The sequence below is a fragment of the Macrotis lagotis genome, chromosome 8, assembly GCF_037893015.1.
Source record: "Macrotis lagotis isolate mMagLag1 chromosome 8, bilby.v1.9.chrom.fasta, whole genome shotgun sequence".
Lineage (NCBI taxonomy): Eukaryota > Metazoa > Chordata > Mammalia > Peramelemorphia > Peramelidae > Macrotis > Macrotis lagotis.
Window position 1 is genome coordinate 50,745,731 of NC_133665.1, and position 22,957 is coordinate 50,768,687.

At 39.4% G+C, this 22,957-nt stretch overlaps 1 long non-coding RNA gene across 3 annotated transcripts in view; it reads right to left on the reverse strand.

Moving 5' to 3' along the window:
- The window catches only part of LOC141495526 (uncharacterized), a 42,124-nt gene extending 19,534 nt beyond the window's left edge, over positions 1-22,590 (reverse strand). The window contains exons 1-4 of one of the 3 annotated variants that reach the window (XR_012470799.1): positions 22,422-22,589; positions 20,910-21,361; positions 11,269-11,413; positions 8,826-8,946 (exon numbers count right to left, since the gene is read on the reverse strand). This is a non-coding gene — a long non-coding RNA (uncharacterized LOC141495526). Of the gene's footprint in view, positions 1-8,825; positions 8,947-11,268; positions 11,414-20,909 lie in introns of all 3 variants that reach the window. The other 2 variants (XR_012470798.1, XR_012470797.1) reach the window with 2 other exon arrangements.
- Positions 22,591-22,957: the final 367 nt, after the last annotated feature.

Consider the following 22,957-nt stretch of genomic DNA (forward strand, 5'->3'; position numbering starts at 1 on the left):
CAGATTAAAGAGATTAAATGGTGTTTCATTTCTGTGCTCTGAACATAGCTTGATATTAATTGAGGTTCAAGAGTCTTTCTTTTTGGAAGGCAGTAAGTTGGGAAACAACTTTTACAACTAGTGTTTCTGACAAAGGACTCATTTTGGGGAAACTGGGTGATGCCCTAGATCAAGAGGCCCCGAATTCAAATTCAGTCTCAGACACTCAATACTCACTTAGCTGTGTGACCTTGGGAATAGCCTCTGACCCAGGAAAAGCCTCCATTGTGGGAGGGAATGTGAGAAACCTGGGACACTGATGCATTGTTGGTGGAATTGTGAATGTTCTGGAGAGCAATTTGGAGCTGGGCCCAAAGGGCAATAAAATTGTGCATATCCTTTGATCCAGCAATACCTCTACTGGGTCTTTATCCCAAAGAGATCATGAAAAAGAGTTAAAAACCGAGCAGCTAGGTGGTGCAGTGGATAAAGCACCAGCCCTGGAGTCAGGAGTACCTGAGTTCAAATCCAGTCTCAAACACTTAATAATTACCTAGCTGTGTGGCCTTGGGCAAGCCACTTAACCCCATTTGCCTTAAAAAATAAAAAAAAATAAAAATATAAGAGTTAAAAACCCACATATACAAAAATATTTATAGCAGCTCTTTTTATAGTGGCAAAGAATTGGAAATTGAAGGGATGCCCAACAATTGAAGAATGGTTAGTATGGAAGAAACTTAGATTAGACCAACACCTAACACCCTATACCAATATAAGATCAAAATGGATACAGGATTTAGACATAAAAAACAATATTATAGGTAAATTAGAAGATCAAGGAATAGTTTGTCAGTCAGGTCTATGGAAAAGGAAGCAGTTTATGAACATGGAAAAGATGGAGAACATCATTAAAAACAAACTAGATAATTTGATTACATTAAATTAAAAAGCTTTTGCACAGATAAAACCATTGTAACCAAGATTAAAAGAAACATAGTAAATTGGGAAAAAATTTTTGCAACTAGTATCTCTGACAAAGGACTCATTTCTAAAATATACAGAGAACTGAGTCAGATTTTCCAAAAAAAAAAAAGCCATTCCCCAGTTGAGAAATGGTCAAAGGATATGCAAAGGCAATTTACAGATGAGATCAATGCAATCCATAAATCCATAGTCATATGAAAAATTGTTCTAAATCATTACTTATTAAAGAAATGCTAATTAAAGCATCTCTGAGATACCACCTCACACCTCTCAGACTGGTCAATATGAGCAGAAAGGACAATGATCAATGTTGGAAGGGATGTGGGAAATCTGGGACACTAATACATTGTTGGTGGAGATATGAACTCATCCAACCTTTCTGGAGAGCAATCTGGAATTATGCCCAAAGGGCAACCAAAATGTGCATACCATTTAATCCATACCACTGCTGGGTCTGTACCCTGAAGAGATGATGAAAAAGGGTAAAAACATCACTTGTACAAAAATATTCATAGCAGCTCTGTTTGTGGTGGCAAAGAATTGGAAATTGAGTGAATTTCCATCAATTGAGCAATGGTTTAGCAAACTGTGGTATATGTATGTCATGGAACACTATTGTTCTATTAGAAACAAGGAGGGATGGGAGCTCAGGGAAGCCTGGAAGGATTTGCATGAATTGATGCTGAGCAATTTCAGTAGAACTAGAAAAACATTGTATACCCTAACAGCAACATTAGTGTGATGATCAACCTAGATGGACTTGATCATTCCATCAGTGCAACAATCAGGGACAAATTGGGGCTATCTGCAATGGAGAATACCATCTGTATCCAGAGAAAGAATTGTGGAGTTTGAATGAAGACCAAAGACTATTACCTTTAAATTAGAAAAAAAAATCATCTTATGTAATTTTTCTATCTCTTATACTTTATTTTTCTTTCTTAAGGATATGATTTCTCTCATCACATTCAACTGAGGTCAATGTGTAACATGGAAGCAATGTAAAGACTAACAGAATCCTTTCTGTGAGGGTTGGGGGAAGGGAAGCAAGAATGGGGAAAAAAATTATAAAACTCAAAATAAAATCTTTCTTAAAAAAAATGAGGGGAGGCTGGGTGGCACAGCAGATAGAGCACCGACCCTAGAGTCAGGAGTACCTGAGTTCAAATCCAGCCTCAGACATTTAATAATTACCTAGCTGTGAGGCCTTGGACAAGCCACTTAACCCATTGCCTTGAAGAAAAAAAATAAATAAATAAGGGGAAAAAAAAACCCAATTGGGGAATGGCTAATAAATGTGGTATATCAATGTAATGGAACACTATTGATCTATAAGAAATCTTGAGGGACGAGACTTCAGAATTGCCTGAAGGACTTGCAAGAACTGATGCTGAATGAAATGAGAAGGAATGGAACATTCTACACTTTAACAGCAACATTGGGTGATAATTAACTATGATGATGGGGCAGCTAGGTGGTGTAGTGGATAAAGCACCAGCCCTGGAGTCAGGAGTACCTGGATTCAAATCCCATCTCAGACATTTAATAATTACCTAGCTGTGTGGCCTTGGGCAAGCCACTTAACCCCGTTTGCCTTAAAAAAAAAAAAAAAAAAACCTAAAAAGATAATTAACCATGATGGACTTGTTCATTTCAGCAATACAATAATCAGAGACAGTTCTAAAAGACTTTGTGATGGAAAATACCATCTACATCCAGAGATCTGTAGAGTTTAAATGCAGATCAAAACTTACTATCCCCAATTTTAAATTTTTAAAATTTGTGCTATGTATTGTTTTTTTCTCTATATTTTTTCCATTTTGATTTGATTCTTCTCTCACATAACTAACATGAATCTGTGTTTAGCATGATAATACATGTATGGCCTTTGTTGGATTGTTTTCTGGAAGGGAGAGAGGGGTGAGGAGAGAGGAAGAGAGAAAAATGTAAAACGCAAAACCTTGCAAAAATATGATATAATTGGGAAAATAAATATTTAATAGTCTTCCTTTTTTTTTTATTATTCTTTATTTCATCTAGATTTTTTTCCTCTAACTGGTACCAGGGGGCTATCATCTCATTGGTCAGACCAGATTTCTAGTCCTTAGCCTAAAAGAAAGGGATACCCATCCTAGTGCATGCCAGCCTCACTGCCTTCTCATCCTGCAGAGGCCCGGAGGTCTTGCTTCCTGTGAGCCAGAGTGCTGAGCCTTGGGATTCCCCAAGGCCAGGTCAGGGACTTTCCTACTACATTACACATGTGGCCTTTTCTTCTGTTCAGCTCTGTGGCCAGTAGGAAGAATTTAGCTTCTGGTTTTTTTTTGCCTAGACCTGGCCAAGTCATTTCTCTGCTCAAAGCCAATTATTGGCTCCTTTTTGCCTCTCTGGCAGTTTCAACCTCTTCTCTTTGGTTCAAGGCTCCTCCTAACCTGGAACTACTCTAACTTTACAGCATTATGTCATTTTATTTGCTTTATCTTCAGCAAGCATCTACGAGTCTACTCTAACATGGGCTGGTATTAGGAACGCAGAGCCAAAAAAAATTTAAACAATCTTCACTCTCAAGGAGTATCCATTCTAATGGGGGATGATCTTCAAAAGAACAATAGAAGACAGACTGTCCTGTACAGGCAAAGAGGACAATGGAGAGTGGGGTGAGGGAGAATCATTATTGTATCAATTTGATTGTATCAATCTGGAGAGACAGACCAGAGCCACACTGTGAAGGGAATTTATACAATAAAGGAGTTTTTATTTTATCATAAAGGAGATAGGGAGCCACTAAGTTTTCCTGAGCAGGGAGGAGGGGAATAATTTAAACTGTATTTTAAGAAATCTAATTTACAATACAAAAATATTTTTTGCATGATGTATATGTATAACCTATAGCAAACTACTCACCTTAGTGAGGGGCCAGTGGAGAGTAGGAAAGAACTTAGAACTCAAGTTTTTTTTTAAATGTTAAAAAATGTTAAAAAATAGGGCAGCTAGGTGGTGCAGTGGGTAGAACACCTGGGTTCAAATCTGACCTCAGACACTTAATTACCTAGCTGTGTGGCCTTGGGCAAGCCACTTAAACCCATTTGCCTTTCAAAAATCTAAAAAAAAAAAAGTTAAAAATTGTTTTCACATGTAAGTAGTGAAAAAAATACTAGATTTTTTTTTTTAAAGGAATTTCAGTTCGGCAGAGGCAAGACTTGAGGCAGGCAGACCAGGCTATAGCAATCAAGGGATAATGAGTGAACTGATCTAGATGGTGGTCCTATGACTAGAAAGAAGAGAGATATGTGAGAGGGAGTGGAGTCAGAATGGATCTGAACACTGAAGGAGAGTGAGGAATAGAAGGTGACTGGGGTTGCCCACCTGGATCTTGGAAGGTTTATGTTTCTCTCAAAAGAAGCAAGGAAGTTAGAGAAAGAGATGGGTTCTGGGGGAATGATAATGAGTTTTTTGGGTTCAAGATGGTGAGGAAGTAGAGGCAATTGAAAGCAAACATCTAATACAAGATTTGCAAAACACTTCACATATATGATCTCATTTAATCCTCAAGAATATCCTGGGAGGTAGGAATTATTATCCCCATTTTATAGATGAGGAAACTGAGCTCCAGAAATTTTATGTGACTTGCCCAGGGTCATACAGTTAGAAAATGTTTGAGGCAGGATTTGAATTCAGTATTCTTACCCACCAAATAGACTATCTCAGCTTATTCTGAAAGTTTGGTTGTGAATAGAAGACAATAGATTGGGGAATTGGCAAGCTTAAGAAAAGACTTAAGGATGGTGGAGATGTGGGCATGTCTGTGGGTATGTTTGTGAGCAACGGGTAAAGAGTACAAAGAAAGAGAAACTGGAGATTTTACAGAAAGAGGGTGTGACTGAAGAGGAAAGATTCTAGAAGAGAAGAGAGAATGGGCTTAAGGGCTTAATTGGAGAGGCTGGTACCTTGAGAAAAATGGCCACCTCTTCCTTAGAGATGGAAGCAAAGAGGAAGGCAGAAGATGATGGTAAGGGGATCTGAGGATTGGAAAGTTGGAAGAAGAGGGACTCTTCAGAGGCAGCCTCAGCTCCCTTGGTAAAGTATGAGGTGAGGTCTTCTGCAGAGTAAGAGTAGTGAGGTCTTCTGCAGAGTAAGAGAGTAGTGAGGTCTTCTGCAGAGTAAGAGAGTAGTAGCACAGGTGGCCTGAAGAGGAAAGGTTTAGAGTAGATGCACATGAAATAGAGAGCCAATCTGATGTGAAGAAAAGAATGGCCATGAAGCAGGGACAGCCAACTTTAGATGGCCAGGGTCACCCAGGTACAAGTGGTGAGAAGGCAAAGGAGCAAAGAGGGTCAAGAATAGCACCCAGTTAGGGGCGGCTAGGTGGCGTAGTAGATAAAGCACCGGCCTTGGAGTCAGGAGTACCTGGGTTCAAATCCGGTCACAGACACTTAATGATTACCTAGCTGTGTGGCCTTGGGCAAGCCACTTAACCCCATTTGCCTTGCAAAAAACCTAAAAAAAAAAAAAAAGAATAGCACCCAGTTAAACTGGTCAACTACAGCATCAAGATTCTAAAGGGAGGAAAGGGAGGCCAGGGCTTAGAAAAGCGGTGAGGAATGGAGAGAATGGAGGTCGTGGTGAGGACAAGGCTCCATACTTCTAATAGACTGGTGCAGGAGGTCTTTCTTTCTTCTAGAAGAATTTGACCTCATAATAAATCCTCAGAAATTCTCAGAAATTTCTTGAGTAATAAGACTCCTAAAGGAAGTGGTATGATTACAGTCAAGGGGAAACCGAAGCTCAAGAGTTTATGAGACTTGACATGAACCATTTGCTTTGCTTTCTATCTCCAAATGCACTAATTTGTTCTCAACATGTTCAGGAAGATTATTTCTTACAACTGAGATACCAGGGTAGATGTAAAGAAAAGCCTTTGTAAATTTTTTTCATTTCATTTTACTTTTCAATTAACAAGTACTCATTTTCTTTCCCTGCCTTCCTACCTCTCCTCCTATCTACAAGAATAAAAGAAAAACAAAGGCTTTGTAACAAATATTCACGGTTAAGCAAAATGGATTCTCTGCTGGGTCCTTGTCAAACCTTACAGCATTAGGCAAAGGTTACTATTATTATTATTATTATTATTATTATTATTATTATTATTAAGTATGTGAGGCTGTACTCCCCCCCCCCCAATTACTTGGCAGGGTGATGACTGGACATAATACAAGTCTTGGAGGCAAAGCCCAGATCTGAATCCCAACTCTATCTCTTCCTAGCTGTGTGACCATGGGTAACTCCTTTGTCTTCTCTGACCTTCAGTTTCCTAACCTAGAACATAACAGTAACAATACTACCTACTTCTCAAGGTTGTGGTGAAAAAAGGATTATAAAAGCAGCACACTTGAAAGGGCTTTGAAAGAAATTAGGGTACTACAGAATGCATTATTATTATTATTGAATCAATTAATATTCTTCCTTTTCCACTGGACTTCCAAGGCCTCCCTCTAGGCCACCCCACCCCTGGGGGTGATCCTGGCCTCTTGACAGTTATGCCAGTGGATCAATGACAGAACTGTCTATCTGTTTTTCAAGGTCCACCTAGTTAAGTTCACACTAAATTCTGGACAACACAACATGAGAATCATCTACTAAGGTACAAAGGCTTGTGATCTTTGCTGGTGAAGGAAGAAATTTTGTGATTAAAGGCATATATCTTGGAGAAATGCAAATTAAAATAATTCTGAGGTATACCTCAGGTGATAGGTATCACCTATCAGATTGGCTAAAATGACAAAAAAGGAAAATGACCAATGTTGATGAGGATATGGGAAAACTGGTATTCTAATACACTATTGGTGGAGTTGTGAACTGATCTGGGGAGCAATTTAGAACTATGCCAAAAGGGTAATAAAACTGCATATCCTTTGATCCAGCAATCCTACTAAGTCTATATCACAAAGAGATGATAAAAAAGGGGGAAATCCAAATACAAAAATTTTTATAGCAGCTTGTTTTATAGGAGCAAAAAACTGGAAATTGAGGGAATGCCCACCAAATGGGTAATAGCTGAACAAGTTATGTTAAATAAATGTGATGGAGTTCTATGGTTTGTAAGAAGTCATAAACAACTGGACTTCAGAAAAGCCTGGAAAGACTTGTATGAACATAGTGAACAGCAATAGCAACATTGTGAAATAATCAACTGTGATGCACAAAGCTCCTCTCAGCAGTTCATGATCAAGGACAATCCTGAGAGACCTTTTAAGGAAAATGCCCTCCACATCCAGAGAAAAAACTATGGAGTCTGAATACAGAGTAATGCACACTATGTTCAATTTTAAAAACTTCTTTTAGTTTTTCTTTCTTTCTCATATTTCCCTCCTTGATTCTAATTCTTTTGTAACATGACTAATATATCAATATGTTAAAGATGATTGTACATGTAGAATCTATATAAAATTGTTCACCATGGGGAAGGGGAGGTAGCAGAAAAATGTGGAATTCAACAGTTTGCAAAAGGATGAATGTTAAAAACTATTTTGGAATGTAATTGAAAAAAAGGAAAGATTTCCTGTGAGGTTTCAGTAATCAAAATTTACATTCATTTGAGCAGAACACCTGAAGGAAAGGCTGCCTCAGGATAGTTCTTGTCCAAAAGAAGAGGAAACAGAGGGAAGAGAAAGGGGGCAGTTAGGTGGCACAGTGGATAGAGCACTGGCCAGAACCAAGATCAAATTCAGAGGGAAGGGAAAAAATGAAGAAACAGGAAAAAGGGGAAAGAAATCAAGGGTGAGATTTGTAGGAGGGGCACATCTTCTTGTATGGGTCCCCCATTTTCAGTTCATTTAAGTTGGGGTTTTCAATTCCTGTGCCATTGCTAGTTATTGTAGCTTGATGGTCTTCACTGTCCTAGAATCAAGCCCTAGGAGACAACCCTGTATCCTCATATTGAAGTAAAGGAAATAATAGACAGAGAAATATTATTTTCTTCTGTGCTAATCTTGCACATTCTGTGGACATCTGAGTTCCATCCCAGTGTTGTCTAGATAAATAGTTCCCATTGCTACCTGGAAACTTGCATAGAGGTATCCTATCAGAAGGGTTACTGAGCTGTAAATACCTATCTCCTTCCCCAAACTCACCCCAAAGACCACCCTAGGAAAAAGGGTATTGAGATATAAATCCATTGAGATAGTGGGAATTAACTCAACTTCTTCCCCTAATTCTTCCCTTACCTCTTACCTAGCACACCTACCCTGCTCCTTTGTGTAAATCTGGCCTTATTCCCTGCTGATAGCTGCGGTTACCAGCCCAGTGGCAAGTATGATCTTGCAACTGTCCCTAATTTCTCTTCTTTATGCTGCACTTCCTCTTTATGTTACTTATCCCCTGATGGCTACAGTTAATCCCCTGGGGAGGGGGTCACTTCCAACTGCCCTTCTGCTTTTATCTTCTCTCTTCCCTCCTTAGCTTTTGCTAACCATGCTAACCGGTAATAAACCTTTTTAAACCTTAAATACTTCTGAGTCAAGAGCCATGACTAGACCACACCCTAACTTTTTTCTTCATCAATATCCCCAATTAGGCGGCATCTAGAGCACCAGCCTGAGTCAGGAGGGCCTGAGTTCAAATCTGATCTCAGACACTTAATAAATTGCTTAGCTGTGTGACCTTGGGCAAGTCACTCTTAACCCCATTGTCTTAAATAAATAAAATTAAAGACAAATATCATCAGTTAATCATACATGATAACAACCCAGATTTCCCAGAGAGGCACTGCTTAGGGGGCAGGAGAAGGGAGGAAATAGAGGGCACAATCATGTCAGTGGTCAACAGGAACCATTTGTATAATTTACTCAGGGAAAAAGTGATCTCACCTGCCTCTGCCTTGGCATACTTGAGAGGAGGTTTTTCCTGGGTCAGAGGCTGTGGCTGAGACCCTTGTTTTTTTGATCATTTCCCTTGAAGGATCCTGGTAAAAGTTTCAATGCAAGGTATCTGAGGAGACAACAAATTATCAGTGCTTCTAAAGCCATCCTCCACTCTCTTCTAGAACTGTCTGGTCCTTTTTGTGGAATTGTTGATTCTTCTCCTGGCCCTTATGTCCAGAGAACCTAATCTCATACTCGGTACTTTTTGCCCTGTTAACCCTTGGCTCTTGGACCACCACTGGACATGGGCATGGTACTTCCAGTAGTCTTTGTGTACCATGGTTTTTGCTTTATAGAAGGAATTGTTATCTGCCCTTCGAATAAGTCTTCAGGGGTTCATTAAATGGGGAAGTGTCTCAAGGAAAGTTTAAGCAGCACAGTTAGAACACGGGATGAGCTCTATGTCATACAGGAACTTTAAACTAGACTATGTATGTCAGTAGGGTCAAAGGTGAAAGAATCAGGGCCCTCACAAACACCATATGTCCAGCAGTCAGATCCAAATTTGGATTGTGTCAGTGTGGGCAAGTCAAGAAGTATCCAGCCTCTTGAGTTCCTTTCTATTAGAAAAGATCTCTTTTTTAAAAAAGTTCAAAATGAGATAGAGAAACTATCAGACTTTTATTGTTAATTATAAATGCTTACTTTAAAAAAGTATATAACTGGACTTTTAAAAACATTTTTTAATTTTTCTTTTGTATTAGCATGTTTATTTTTGTTGATGGTTACTAAGTAGACAAGAAAATAGAAATTTTTTTGTATTGCATATTCACAAAACTATTGTCTTAGTCCACTTCTGGATCTAGTCTGCTATATTCAATTCCTTGTTTTATAATCTGTTATTGCCAAATTCTCATTTGTCAATCTTTACAGTCAAAAACATTTATAGAATTAAGCATCACATTTTAGGAAAATAACTTGCCAGTGATAAGCAGGCAAGTATCCAAAAGAAGGCAACCAGGCTGGTGAAAGGCAGATTCTGCCATACAAGAATCAGTTAAATAAAACTGGGGTTCTTAAACTTTCTTGGGCCATGGACCCTTCTAATAGTCTGGTGAAGTCTATGGATACATTTTCAGAATAATGTTTTTAAGTGCATAATATACATATGATTACATAGGAAATCTATTAAAATGTATTTATCAAAATATTTGTAAAAAATAAAAGTTAGGGGTCCAAGGTTAATTAATCCTCTGAGTTAAAGGAAATGGGTATGTTAAAGCTGGAGACAGGGATTTAGGGAAGCTTCAGCGGAACTTAGTAGCTATTGTCAGGTACCTGAGAAGGTATCATAGGAAAGAAGGACTAGATTCATTTCCCTGGGTCTCAAGGGAAGAACTAGGATGAATGTTTGAAAGTTAGAGGGGGGAACAGCTAGGTGGCACAGTGGATAAAGCACCAGCCCTAGAGTCAGGAGTACCTGGGTTCAAATCCGGCCTCAGACACAATAATTACCTAGCTGTGTAGGCTTGGGCAAGCCACTTAACCTCATTTGCCTTGCAAAAGCCTAAAAAAAAAAAATTTAAAGAGGAAAATTTAGGCTTGAATTAAGGAAAAACTTACCAATAATTAGAACTATGTAAAAACAGATAGTGGGTTCTTCCACTTTGGTTGGATAGCCATTTGATGGACATTCTATAGAAGGGGCTCTTGTTCATATTTAGGATGGGACTAAACAGATTTCAAAGTCCCTTTTAACTTTAAAACTCTGCCATGCAGTGTGGAGAGAAGAAAAGAGATACTTAAAGATGAGGTAGTTATGATTCAGGTGTGGAGAATGGACTCAGTAATTGGCAAGGGAAGTTGCAGAGAATGCAAGAGACACAAAGTGTTTGGAGCAACCAGGTGACTGGTGGACCCAGGTAGAGGCAAACAGGTTTGAGAAATTGAAAAGTAGTTTTCAGCATTCTTTGGTGTACTTATAAATATGCTAGAGGTGAAAAAAAAAAGGGATCGAACCCCTAATTGCCAGGAAGCCAAGGAAAAAGGGCCAAATCAAGTTCAATCTTGGTTAATATTTCTTTTCTTTTTCTTTTTTTTTGGGGGGGGGGGATTTTTACAAGGCAATGGGGTTAAGTGACCTGCCAGGATCGGTGCTTTATCTACTGAGCAGATTATTTTCAAAAACATTTGCCAAATTGCATCACCCAATATAGATAAAATCATCTTTGCCAATCACCATGAGACTTAATCCAACTGTCCTCAGACCCAGCATACTTTTATAAACAATTTTTATGTTGTTATTTTTTTCCAATTACATGCAAAGATAATTTTCAACATTCATTTTTTAAGTTTATGAACATTTTTCTACTACCCTCCCTTCCCCCCCTCCCCTTCCCCATGGCAGTGGGTAATCTGATATAGATTGTACATGGGCAATCATGTTTACCATATTTCTTGGTCTGTATTTACTATTGAAGATTCCACAATGTCCTTGATTAGAAGTCTTCTTTAGGCAAGTACAAGTTGTTGATTTTTTTTTTGGAAAGTTTAGCCAATTAAATTAATCAAACCACAACTCTCTCTAACATCACCTGTAGAGAAAAAACAAAGTTTGTTTATACCCAGTCTCTTCCTTCAGGGCTTCTAATCAGAAGAGGATATGACACCTACATAAAGGAAGGAAATAAGCATTTCTATGGTACCTACTAGGGGCCAGTCTCTGGCTGCTCTAGGAAGGCAAGTAATAGATGTTCTCTGAGCTCTAGACCTTTCCCTGCAGAGCCCAGCCCTTAGTAGGTGCTAAATAACTATTCGTTGAATTGACAGAAAACCACAGTTCTTGAGTAAGGGGAAACAATGACAAAAGATGACAATTGAAAAAAAATAGTTTTCAGCTGGGTGTGAGATGGACTAAATTGAGACGGAAGAATGATGGACAGAGAACCTTTTTTTTTTTTAACCATACCACAGCTATTCCTGTTTCCAGGGACAGCTTAAATATAGGGTGTCCCAAAAGTTTTTGTGTGACTTTAAGCTCTATTAGTTTAAAGCTTTTTTTAGAAGGATTTTATTTATTTTGAGTTTTTCAATTTTTCCCCTAATCTTGTGTCGCCCCCCCCCCCAGAAGGCAGTCTGTTAGTCTTTACATTGTTTCCATGGTATACATTGATCTAAGTTGAATGTGATGAGAGAGAGAAAAATCATATCCTTAAGGAAGAAAAATAAAGTATAAAAGCTAGAAAAATTACATAATAAAATAATGGGGGGGTTTCCTAAATTAAAGGTAATAGGGGGTGGCTAGGTGGCACAGTGGATAGAGCACTGACCCTGGGTCAGGAGTACCTGAGTTCAAATATGACCTCAGACACTTAATAATTACCTAGCTGTGTGGCCTTGGGCAAGTCACTTAACCCCATTGTCTTGAAAAAAAACCGACCTAAATTAAAGGTAATAGTCTTTGGTCTTTGTTCAAACTCCACAATTCTTTCTCAGAATACAGAAGGTAGTCTCCATCACAGCCCAAAATTGTTTCTGATTGTTGCACTGATGCAAGTCCATCAAGGTTGATCACCACCTCCTTGTTGCTGTTAGGGTGTACAGTGTTTTTCTGGTTCTGCTCATCTGGATCAGCATCAGTTCATGCAAATCCTCCCAGGCTTCCCTGAATTCACATCCCTCCTGGTTTCTAATAGAAGAGTTTAAAGCTTTTAAAAATAAAATATTTTGGGGGCAGCTAGTTGATGCAGTGGATAGAGCACCAGCCCTGGAGTCAGGAGTACCTGAGTTCAAATCTGACCTCAGACACTGAATAATTACCTAGCTGTGTGGCCTTGGGCAAGCCACTCAACCCCATTGCCTTGCAAAAAAAAAAAAAAACTCTAAAAATAAATAAAATAAAATATTTTTTAAGATAAGGTTTAAGACTTTGGGACACCATGCTTATAGATGCACATGAGATTTTTACTCTCAATCTTCCTCCTCCTGGCTTCACTGATGTGTCCAGTGGCCCAACTAAGCTTATGTCTTCCGTTGGAAATATGTGTTCTTTGTGGCCCTTTCTGCTCTCTCACTAATTAGCTAACAAGACCTATTGATTCCACTTCTACAATATGCCTTACATCTTCTTTCTCTTCTTTATTTGTATTGCCATCACCCCACTAACTCACTGGATAGCTTCAATAACCTCTAAGCTGGTCTGTCCCTTTCTGGCTTCCTCTCCCTCCAAACTATCCTCCATGATGTTGCCATGAATCTTCATGATACATACATTCATTTGTGTGATTCCTCAGTTCAAAAAATATCAGTTCTTTAGTTGGAGCCTTATCTAATGATAGCTTCTGAGGAACATTCTTCAGCTTTGCATCCAAGGCCCTGCCCAATATCATGCCACCCTGCCATTCTGGGTGTTTCCCTCTAACTGCCCTCAATATACCCCATGATATGAATAAACTGCCCCCCCCACGTCCCCCTTCCTTGCCTCTGTCCCTTTGCTTATACTGATCTTTATGACTGGAATTCCCCTCCTGCTCCTTCCTGTTTGTTGAATTCCTAACCATATTTTAAGGCCTAACTCAAAATCACTGCTTTAGATTCTCTTCTCCATTTGCCACCCCTGATCAGTACCAGCTATTCCCCTAGACATCATCACATCTCTAGTATCCTTCGTGTTACACTCTATTGTAACTATCTGTGCATGGGCAGCTAGGTGGCACCGTGGATCAAGCACTAGGCTTAGCATCAGGAAAACTCCTCTTCCTTGGTTCAAATTCAGCCTCAAATACATAATAGCTGTGTGATCTGGAGAAAGTCACTTAACCCGGTTTGCCTCAGTTTCCTCTTCTGGAGAGGGAAGGAAAAGGCAAAGTATCTCTGCCAAGAAAATCTCAAATGGAGTCATGAAAGTCAAACATGACTGAAACAACTGGGTAACCAACAAAAAATTATTAGTGTATGTGTCAACTGCTTTCCTCCAATACACACACACACACACACACACACACACACACACACACACAGAGCCTTCTGAAGACTGTGCTCATGTAAAAGCCAAGCTTTGGATCTCATGCAACTGGGATACAGTGCATATAAGCATAGTTAGTGCTGATGAATATTCAATGAATTGAATTACTGTTTTCTTGAGAGAGATAATCTGGCCTTCAATAGTCCTGCTGTGAAACAAGATGATTCTTGATAAGAGCTTTGAGGAGAAAGGTAATCAAGTGCTTTTTAATGACTGTCACCTTCAACAAACTATACAAGAAAAGGAGCTGAGAACTGGAACAGGATTCAATCAACAATGATAAGATTGAGGAAAAAAATAAAGTACTACCCTCCCCACTAATTTTATAAAGAAGGTAAAGAGACTTTAGCCCTTAACCAGTTCATATTCCAATGTCAGCTGGCCCTTAATTTTATTTCATTGCCATTTTATTCCACCAAAGTTCTCACTATTCTCACAGGTTCAAAATGACTGCCATCAACTCCCACAGATTCTTCTTTCCATTTCAGTCCATTATAGGACCTGTGAAAGACCTCTGTGACTCTGCCTTTCAGATTTCTGCTAATGATGCTTACGTAACTGCACCATTTGCTCCAATGAGGTACCTCTCAATTCAGTTTACTTCACATCCTTTTACAATGTGTTATTTATTCCCTACAATGTAATCAAAACATTTCTGGATTTGGAATCAAAAGGACTGGTTTAAATTATTACTTGTGAAGACTTGGGAAAGTTCTTTCCCTTCTCTAAGCTTCAGTTTCCTCATTTGAAAAATGGAGGTAATAAAACTTGTATTACCTATCTCACAAGTCATGAGGATCAAAAGAGACACTATAAAATTTTGTAATCATTAAAGCACAATAAAAAAGGCAGTAAGAGAAAATATTATACTTTTAAAAAACTTTCTATCACTTTTTGACTTATATTGTTATAGGAGAGCTAGAGCTAGAAGAGATCTTAGAGTCTACCAAATCCAACCCTTCAATATTACAGATGGATAAACTGAAGCACAGAGGAAAAGTGACTTGTTCAGGGATACATAACCAATAAAAGTATGAGGGATTTGAATTCAGGTCTTCCTGACTCCAAGACTAGTGCTCTATCCTTATACTACCTAGCTGCCTACCTGAGGTGTTTCCCCAAAACATTTTTGGGGAGGCAGAATTTTATCACATATTTCTTGACTAGACTTAAAGAGAATGGACATTGAGTTGCCTCTACCTTAGTATGCCTTTTCTTTGTTCTTGTCTCTTGACCTTCAGAAGGCCCTGGTACACACTGCAGTACCTCCCATCCAAAGAGTCCAACATAGGCTTTACGCTGCTGAATGGATCCTTCACTCTCTCCCAAGTGTGTGGACAGCTGTCTCCCATTTCCAAATGGATGCCAAGTCCTCCAAGTCTGGAGTGCTACACTGTCTCTTCATCCCAATTACCCTTGTCCTCCACAACCAACTGGATCCTGCACCCATACTAAGCACTTCCAGCAGACTGTCTCATGGATTCTTCTTTCTTATAGAGGAAGCAATCATACCTGAGAAAGTTATCCTCATAAGAAGTCCTCAGGAATTCTAGACACATGGAGGTTGTATGAGAGAAAAAAGTGATGTTAAGTCATGGACTGCACTAGGGTAAATGTGTTCAAATTCCTATCTGATGAAGGGTGAAGCAGGTGGAGGATCTTGCTGCAGAAATGAATAGCTATAGGTATTGTGACTGCCCTGGACCCAGACTATGAAAAGAGAAGCCCCAGCCCAGTGAGGCTCAGATATTTAACAGTCAGTGCTGGTGTATAAAAAAATTCTGAGCAGGCAGATTTCAGAAAAGTCTGGAAAGACTTACATGAACTGATGTAAGTGAAGTGGGCAGAACTAGGAGAATATTATATACTCTTACAGCAATATTGCAGATGATCAACTATGATAGACTTGGCTCTTCTCAGCAATACAGTATCAGAGACAATTCTTGAAGATCTGTGATGGAAAATGACATCTACATCCAGAGAAAGAACCTTGGACTATGAATGCAGATAAAAACATACTATTTTCATGGTTTTCTCTTTTTGTTCTAATTGTTTTTTTTCACAGCAAGATTAATATGGAAATGTCTGTAACACAATTGTACATGAATAACCTATATTGGACTACTTACTATCCAAGATGGGAAGTAGAAAACTTTACAAAAATTAATGTTGAAAATTATCTTTACATGTAATTGGGAAAATAAAAAAAAAGCATCAGTGCTGGACTCATTGTTCATATGCCCCAAATCCAAATCTAAAGTATATAAGTTAGATCCACATGAATGAACCATTGGTACTTAAATTTTCTTTCTTTTTTTTTTAGGGTTTTTTTTTTTGTAAGGCAAATGGGGTTAAGTGGCTTGCCCAAGGCCACACAGCTAAGGTAATTATTAAGTGTCTGAGACCGGATTTGAACCCAGGTACTCCTGACTCCAGGGCCGGAGCTTTATCCACTGCCCCAACCAGCTGCCCCCCCCCCACTTAAATTTTCATGGCTCATTTATGCAACCAATATTCTTTAGGCTATTGGGTTAGTTTATTTCTGTATTTCTTCTCAAACCAGACCCAAATCCTAGAATACAATCTTAATCTCAATCCTTGTCCTCTAAACAAAGATACAAATGAATTTGTTTTTTTAAAGATTTGGACTATTTTTTCCCTTTCTTTGCAAGGCAAATAGGGTTAAGTAGCTTGCCCAAGGCCATACAGCTAGATAATTATTAAGTGTCCAAGGCCACATTTGAACTCAGGTACTCCTGACTCCAGGCCCCGTGCTCTATCCACTAAGCCATCACAAATGAATTTTCCAAACTCTCATCCTAACAACATTCATATCCCTGAAAACATCTTGCCCAGGACTGTTTCTGTCCTAAAACAGATCTCTCCAGATAATTCCCACTTCACTGAGAAGCTTGAAATCCTACAAATGGAGCTCCCTCAACTCCCCTCCTCTAAACTTCCTTTTTTTTTTTACAAGGCAATGGGGTTTAGTGATTTGTCCAAGGTCACACAGCTGTGAACTCAGGTCCAGTGCTCTATCCATTGCTCCACCTAGCTGTCCCACTCCTCCAAACTTCTTAGCACCATCACCCATTTCCATGCCTTCTTTCCAGTCTCAGAATAAGAGATATCTTTACTTCTCATTAAAGTAATCCTTCTACTCAAATCCTCCTCTAGGACCTCATTTCAGCAATTTATCCCTATTGTCTCCTGCATTTTCAATTTCTCCCTTATCATTGACTTCTCCCTAACTGCCTCAACCATGTTCAGCCATTTCTTATCCTAACAATAATAAAGTAGGCGTCCTTTGACCCTCTTTCTTTTTTCTGCCATATCTCCTAAAATCCTTGCAATTTTGTTTCATTTCCACCGCTCTACTGAAATTGCTCTCCTTGAGATTACCAGTTATTTTCTCAGAACTATATTCAATGACATTTTCCTCTTTTCTTCTTCCTCCTTGACTTCTGTATAACACATGACACTATTGCCATCTATTCCTCCTGAGTATTCTCTCTTCCCTTCTTCTGGGTGTCTTATCTCTAACTGGTCCTTCTCTGGTTCCTTCATTGTCTCCAAGACCTCTTCCAAATTCCTTAAAGGCAGTGTTCCCCAAGGTTCTGATTTTGGTACTCTTTTATTCTCTGTGTTCCTTCACAATCATATCTACCAGCACATCCTTAACTATCAATTAATATATAAGTGACTCCCAAATCTCTCTTTAGTCTTTGTCTCTCCTATTCAAGTCCCAGAAATGAAACTGTCAATAGGATATTTCTATCTGGGTGTCTTACCCAGCACCTCAAAATTAACATAGCTAAACCAAAATTTATTATTACCTTTCCCTCCTAAACTTCTCTTACTTCTGATTCTAACTGGCAGTACTATTCACTCAGTCTCCTGTATTTGAAACTCATGCATTATCTTTGATTCTTTTCTCTCTCATTTCCAATTGATTACCTAGTCCTGTTGATTCTACCTCAGCAATATATCTTCCATCCTGCTCTTCTTCTTTGGTCCCTTGGCCACTACCCTGTCATGGCTTCAATGATCTAAACTACTGCAATAAATATCAAAAGCTTCATTCTTTTTCCTTTCTAATTCATTTTTTATACTACTGTCAAACCAGTCTTCCTTATGCAAAGATTAGTTCATATAACTAAAGAATTCTCAGTGGTTCCTAAATACTAAGTAAAATTCAAATTTCTTTGCCAAGTGTTCTAGACATTCTATAATTTGATGCCACTCAATCTTTCTGGTTTTATCTCATGCTATATTCATTCCAGACAACGTGGACTACTCTATGTCCCTTGAACATACCCTACAAAGACACATCCTTTTCCCTGGACATCAGTCCAAGAGTCTCCTTAACATTTATACCTGGCAAGAACCTACAATTCTGCCAGCACCTTAAACTTAACATATATAATACTGAACTCTTTACCTTGAATCCTCAGCACATCTTTTCCTTCACACTTTCCTATTTCTGTGGAGGGTAACACTGTTCTAGAAACCATGTTTGAATCCTCATTTATCAATGATTATTCTTTCTTATCTCCCCTTTCCAATAAGTTGCTGGTGTATTGATATTACCTCTAAAATGAGTATTCTTCTCTCCACTCACAATATTATTACCTTATTTCAGTCTCTCAGCATCCCTGACCAGGATTATTTTAATAGCTTCCTAAGTGATCTCCCTGGCTCTACTATTTCCTATCTCCGATCCTTTCTTCACATGGTTGCCAAAATGACCTTCCTAAGGAATAGATCTGACTGTGTAACTCTATTTTATCAGCTCCAAACTGGCTAAAATACAATGTTTTTAGTCTGGTATTCCAAGTTCATTGCAATGAGATTTATTTGTACATTCTTTACCTTCATATATTCTACAATCAAGCTAAACTGGGCCACTAGCAATTCCCTGAATTCAGTACTCTGTTCCCTTGCACTGTGTGTTTTTGCATAGCCTATTCCTCATGCCCAGAATTCCCTTCCTTCCTCATTTTCATGTTCTAGAATTCTTTTCCCTCAAGACTCAGCTCAGGTGCCACCTTTTCTGGTCAAGCTTCTCTGATCCCTTCAACTGAAAGTTCTCTTCCTCAAATAATCCTAAAAGAACCTTATTTAGACTTCCGTTTAGTTTTTCTACTTCCCTCCTTTTATTTCTGTACATGTCCTACAACTCCTGCTCTTTGAGGGCAGGATCTGTTTCATTTTTGTCTCTGTAATTCCAGTGCCCACTTTTATAATGCCTTGCACTTAAGTGTCTGTTGAACCAAAATGCTGAATTTTCAGAAGTGGGAAGGGTTCTGGAATCAGAAGGAAATGTATTACATCCTGGTTGTTTATATGGAGGCAGAGGATAGAATGTTGCATTTGGATCATAGTCAGTAATGGATAAATAAAGTTAGCCTGAAGTCAAGCTGTGGTGGAGAATCATAAATGACAAGGAGTTTTCATATTATCCTAGTGGTGTTATGGAATCCCTGCAAGTTTTTAAACAATGGAATTTCAAGGTCAAAAGTGTTGATTATTTTGCAGTTATACTAAAGAAAGGTCAAAAAGACAGGAGACCACAGATATGGAGACCAATAGGGAAACAATTACAATAGTCAAGATGAGAGATGAAGAGGTGTGGTAGCAGGATGAGAAATGAGATGACATACAAGAGATGTTGGAGATGCAGAATTGACAGGACTTGTTAAATAACTGGATCTAGAGGCAATGGAGATGAATAGGCAAAGATAACTTAGAGGTTTCAAGTCTAGGTGACTAGGAAGAAGGTAGTACTATCAAAAAAAATTAGGAAATTTGGAGGAGGGGAAGTGTAGGAGGAAAAATTTTCCTGTTTTCTGTTTTGGGCATGTTGAACTGGAGATTCTCAATCTGTCCATACATATTAAACAGGCATTTGGGGATAGGAAATTGGTATTCAAGAGAAATAGCAGGGCTAGAAATGCAGAATTAGATTTTTTTGTATATAGGTAATAATGAAACATGAGACGGCACAAAATAATTAAGAAAGAAAGAATTGAAGGAGAAAAAAATAAAGCCTAAGCCAGAGACTTGGAGGACACTTAAATTTGTCAGGTCAGGGGAAAATCAAACAAAAGAAACTGAGGAGTGGAGACAGGTAGGGAGATAATCAGGAGAGAATAGCAAAGAAAGAGGAAGTAATCAGGGTATCAAATGCTACAGAAAGGACAAGAAGGATGAACACAAGGTCAATGGGCTTTAAGATTTAGCCATTATATCACTGATGAACTTTGAGAACACAATTTTAGTAGATTAAAGAAAACAGAAACAAGACCTAAAGGGGTTGAGTGAGTAGGCAGTGAGAAAACAGAATGAGAATAAAGACATTTAGGGATGCAAAGAAGGAGGTAAGATGATAGTCTGAGGGGATGGCAAGTTTGAGTGAGAATTTCTTACTCTTTTTCACTGAACAAGGACCTGGGTACCCATTCTTTAAAGTCCAAATCAAATTCTGCTTCCTCCACAGAGTCCTCCCTGGGTGATCATTTTAGGAACAACTATTTTTTCCTTCAGGTCTCATATAGTACTTTGTTATGCACCTCAGTTCTGCACAAATTCTATGCTTAATCAATATTTGTTGAGTTGTCAAACTGAATAACTAGAATATAAAGTATAGGCAAGTTTAAGGTATGAGTATCTGTAAGACCTTCAGAAGAATACATTTTGTCAAATATCAAAAATCTCGGGTTTTTTTAAGTTACCATGGAACAAACAAATGCTATTCATGGAACAACTGAATTGAAACAGAGATCTCCTTTTATTTGATCAACTGCTTTGAATTGCTTGTGTTGTCCCTGATGATTCTTTCGATCGTCCAGCTATAATGGAATATGACCTTAATGGTATGAAGGAAACAGGTTCATAGGGTCAGCTGTGCTATACTAATCCATGTAAAACTCTTGAAACAGCATGGAGGGTGGCCTCAATTATCCTATTTATGGAGAAGGGTGCCATCTGCTACTTGGGAATGCCCAACTTTCTATCCAATGGAATCTATGGTTTGTGGCCAAAGTCAGGGAAAAGAAAAAGCCTACCTGTCTCCTTGATTCCTTTTTCTTAATACTCCCATACATCATAGGAATTCAGCTGGAGCCCCTTGTACTTGTTTCTGGTCTGTATATTCAGGATGTCCCTAACCTTCAGGGATAGGCATCTGTATAGATAAAGATGAGGCCAAAGACTTTGTGGCAAGAACCCCATTCACCTCTAGGGATGGGTTGGCTGTTCCATTAGAACCATGCTGGTATTCTTCCTGTTCTCACCTGGTTGCCAGATTCTTCAAATAAGGGGCATGGCAATGGTTCTTTATCTCTGTAGAGATATTCTTCATGATCCATCATTTGCACAATACCTGACTCTTATGGATGCTTCATTCTTGTAGAGAAAAGAGTCATACCCAAGCAAATTGCTTCTATAACAAGTTCCAGAGGCATTGTGTCTCCTGGATGATAATGAAGATAGTGATCAGTGAGGAAAACCTGGAAACCTAAAGACAGAATCAAAGAAATGTTAAATATTAAGGTTGAAAGGCCAAGATAGGCTAGTATCTGGGGGGGGGGGAGCTCATTGGGGACTCTAAGGGAGGAAAAAAAACCTGATAATCCCAAGGTTTGATCCAAATGAAATGAAACTGATAAATGGGGTATATTCTATGATTCCCTAATCTATTTACTGTGTTCCATTTTCAAGACCCCAAAACACAGCCTGTGCACCAAACTTTTAACTGGTTGTTAATTTAATTTGAGTAGCAAAGCTACTTTCTTATTGCTCAAAAGGTTTGACCATGAGTACTCCTTGAATTTTTAAGTCTATAAAAGGAAAAAAAAACCCATAAGCATATCTATGTCTAAAGCAAATCCTATAGACTATGACCCAAGGAACCTAGGTGTTACATTATAATAATTATCGACATTTACATCTCTTTGAAATTCGATTTTGGGGCTGGAGTATCTTTCAGGCTTTTCCCAATCTTTTGATAATTGTCCCAGGATTTAAATTTTTACTGCTGGTAACATATCTTCAACACAGTTATGGACTTTAAAAAAAAAGAATTCTGCATATATGTTAAAAAGCACTCAAACCCTGTTTCCGTAAGAAAACTTAAATCTGGTGTCAATTAGGTCGATTTTCTCTTTTTGCCTAAAGGTTCAGCTTTCTGCCTTCATGTCTGTTGCCAGCGGCAGCAGGGGTTGGGCTGGCAGGAGCCAGGTATGTGGACTTGTGAGACTTAGACAAAGGCTGCCCTGTGGCAGACAGAGCTGGTTTGTGTTGCCCGGGAATTAGACACCAAGCCGAATTCCCAACATTTCCTCCCAGCCGGAGCCCCAAGGGAGGCCCAGGGGCTCTGAGCCGGGGATCCGCAGGGGGAGCCCCGGTGGTCGGAGTCCTTGATTGGAGCCTTGCTCAGACGCCCTTGTCTGCAAGGTCAGGGGCAAAGACAGTCCAGCCTCGGATGCCTGCGCAGGCGCAATTAGAGGGAAAAAAAAAGATTTTTGTGGCTAGTTCCCCCTCCCCCTCCGCTTTCAGTTCCTGGGGGCTCACATGACCTTCCTCGACCCTTGACCATCCCTCCAAGCAAACAACTCCTTAGAACACTCTTTTCTCAAACTTAGTCCTCTATTCCCGAGAGAATCAAGGCTTTGGGAAAGGAAAAGAACACAGAAGTGAAACAGGCCCCTCCGACGGCTAAACCCAAGGAGAATCTGCCTAGTAACAAGTCACCTGACCACCAGGGCGGTCCGGCATTGGCTGCCCCTGCCCCCTCCTCCCCAACTCCGCTGTCTCCTCCAGCTTCACCCAGATCTTGGGCACGCTTTCCTACTTCCCCTTCCTCCCCACCCCCGCCATGACTGGACCTGAGCCTGAAGGCTAAAGGAATCAAAAGAGATAAAATAGCTCCGCGTCCCCCTTCGCGCCCCTCCAGTCTCCGCCCACCGGGCGAGGCTTCGCTGTTCATTGGTCGCTGAGGACGTCAGTAGTTGGGTCGCCCGCCCCTTCCGCGTATCTGCAGCGGTCTTCCCCACCCCCAGGCCGGTTGAGCCCCCCTCGGTGTGGGCGTGTGCCCAGTGCCACCCGCCTCATC